Source organism: Vanacampus margaritifer, chromosome 13 (genome assembly GCF_051991255.1).
Source record: "Vanacampus margaritifer isolate UIUO_Vmar chromosome 13, RoL_Vmar_1.0, whole genome shotgun sequence".
NCBI lineage: Eukaryota > Metazoa > Chordata > Actinopteri > Syngnathiformes > Syngnathidae > Vanacampus > Vanacampus margaritifer.
This window is the reverse complement of record NC_135444.1, coordinates 17,257,855-17,260,684: the sequence shown is the minus strand read 5'-3', so window position 1 is coordinate 17,260,684 and position 2,830 is coordinate 17,257,855.

Sequence of the window (2,830 nt, the reverse complement as noted above, 5' to 3'; positions counted from 1 at the left end):
CTTGATCCAATCACAGTATCAGATCCTTATTTCATTTCATTTGAAAGGGACAAAGCACATCAATGAACAACAAATTAAGTTGTAAATATGCCAGATTCGAGCAGCAGTTGCTAATTTGCATCCCCTATATATAAATACATTAAAATGCACATCGCAAAGCAATACAAAGTCAATAAAAAACAAATAAGAACATTGCAATAAGACAACAGAATGTCACGGTAAGACGACAAGATAAAAACAAAACAATATAAAAAGAGTTAATGGTCACACTTCTGATGAATCAATTTCTTTAGCACATTTAACTTTATGTTTTCATAATTGTTCAGATTTACTGATTGTGATCTAGTAAGTTATTTTCATTTTTGATCATATACAACAACTATTGTTGGATACTTATTCAAATTATTTTATTTTAGATTGAGACATTAATAAATATGAAATATACATCTTCAGTAAAACACTGTAAACTATAAAGTGGTCTGAGCCATAAAACTCCAGGACTGAAAATGAGTCCCAGTCCGGCCCTGAACTCATCAAAGCCAGTCCCAACCCCCCCCCCCCCCCCCCCCCCCCCCCCACCCCCAGCTAAAAAACACACATTAACTTTTAAAGGGTTAGTTTTCACATTGCAGATTAACACACTCTGTACAATAAGCACACACATGGATGCACACACTTAAAGTTCTGTGAAAATAATTCAGTTAGTGACGTGCCCTTTAAGAGAAATACACGATGAACATGGATGCTTTTAATTAAAAAAAAAAATGAATACAAACATGCTCTTTTTTTTGGGTATCACACAATTATAGCCCTTACAAATAATACACTTGCTGCTTTCTGCTGCTTTTACAGCGCAGACTGTTGCTTTGCGTTCTCACTTTGTTTGCTTTAAAAAATAAAAATAAATAAATATATACATATATTAATAATAAGCCCCCCCCCATCTCTTTTTTTTTTTCATATAAACTAATGACTCTTGGACACTACTGTATCTGTGGGACTGGCTCCTCCTCACAACAACGTGACCAAGGCCTGCTATTGCTAATTAGCACACGATAGCAATTAGCAAATAGACTAGAAGCAGGATGCCTTCCTTTCTCAGTGAAGACTATCGCAAATTCTTTCAGAAGTTGCTAGTGCTGAAGACAAAAATACATCGCCTTGAATTGTTTCAGGTAAATGGCCAAACAAGGAATGAAACAATGCTAGCAAGCTAACAGAGAGCTAGCTAGCACTGCAAGGATAAATGCAGCTTCTGGATGTGGCGCAAATTCCTCCCTTTGAATTTGCCAAGTGCAAAGCGCAAAAATGTGAGGCTGCGGTCGAGTTAGCCCAAGTTGAATGTCTCAACACTGAAGAAAAACAGCTGTATAAAAAAAAAAAAACAGACATCAATCTACTTAAAACACACACACAAAAAAGACTGCTCTTATTAAACTATTGATATAAAAATGATGCAGGAAAGGTGCCGGTTCAAATCAGATTGGATCTCAGCGCAGCGTTTGATACTATAGATTATAATATAGTTGGAAAATCTGGTCTCGTGATTCCTTCGTCGCCTCCTGCATTCCCGGGTTCTTAACAATCCCGAGGACACTGCCAAAAGTTAAATTTATTCATTGGAATGTCAGTCCTCCAACTGCATATGTTTGGGTTGCATTTCACTTGGAAGACTGAAGGAGTTCAGTGGTCTACAAATACCAAACTGAGACAACAAATGAACAGAACATACTGTACTCACTACAGTTCAAAGTAAGAATTAATGGAATGAAACCCTTGGATAAAATTCACGCCACTTTTTGCATGCCAATGTATTCAGGGAATGTCTATCCATTGACTAGCTGAAAGATACCTGAAACGATGTTTAAAAAATTGAAGTGCATGCATGTTGACTTTTGGGATACCCTGTATAATAATTAACATTTGTTGGATTTGTTACATCATTGGAGACTTTTGCCCAGCTTTTTTCAGAGGGTTTGGACAATTTTATGTCAAACAATGTCTCTTATAATGATTAATCTAATGGTTAATTCGATGAGCAGTTAGTTATTGATTAATCTTGATACCTCTATTTGTATCCTATGAGAATAAAAGCCATAATTCAGGGAAAAAGTATAATTTTTATGAGGCAATTTTGACACTATATAATGCAGAGTTGTACTTCTAACAATTTTACAGTATAGACAAATTATACTATTTATAGTCCCAGGCCCCCGCAGAGAGTTCTTCCTTGGGGGCGTGACATTAACCTCACAAGCCAGATCGATAATTGGGATTCACTCAAGGGAGCTCTTCACATTGTCAATCTGGAACTTTACTTGGCAGAACTTGCTGTACGATACTTTGAGCTTCTTGGTTTCATCCCGCCCTTAACAATGCATGATTGATCCGACCTAAAAAAAAAGGTCTGTTTCAAACGTATCGGCAGGAGCAGTACAAGATGTATTCTCCGAAGTTAGGAAACTCACCAATATCGCGAGAATTCAGCTGGCAAGGTTAGCGTGACAGAAAATAACTGAGAAAGCACTGCCTTACACAGAGACCGCCTACAGGCCACTGGTGGAACAGCAGTTGGTCGACGCTCATCCTCGGGATGATTACAGAAAGATAAACAAGGCTAAAAAAAAAATAAAATATGATAAAAAAATAAAACAAGTGTAAAAAAATAAATAATAATCCTACCCATGTGTTCACTTACATGCACTTCTACAAAAAAAAGGGTAAAAAAAAAAAAATGAATCGAAGGACACCCAACAGTAAATTCCGGACACAGCTTCAGGCAAAAGTAAACATTTCAAGAAAATTCAATCGCACACCACATATGCCACCA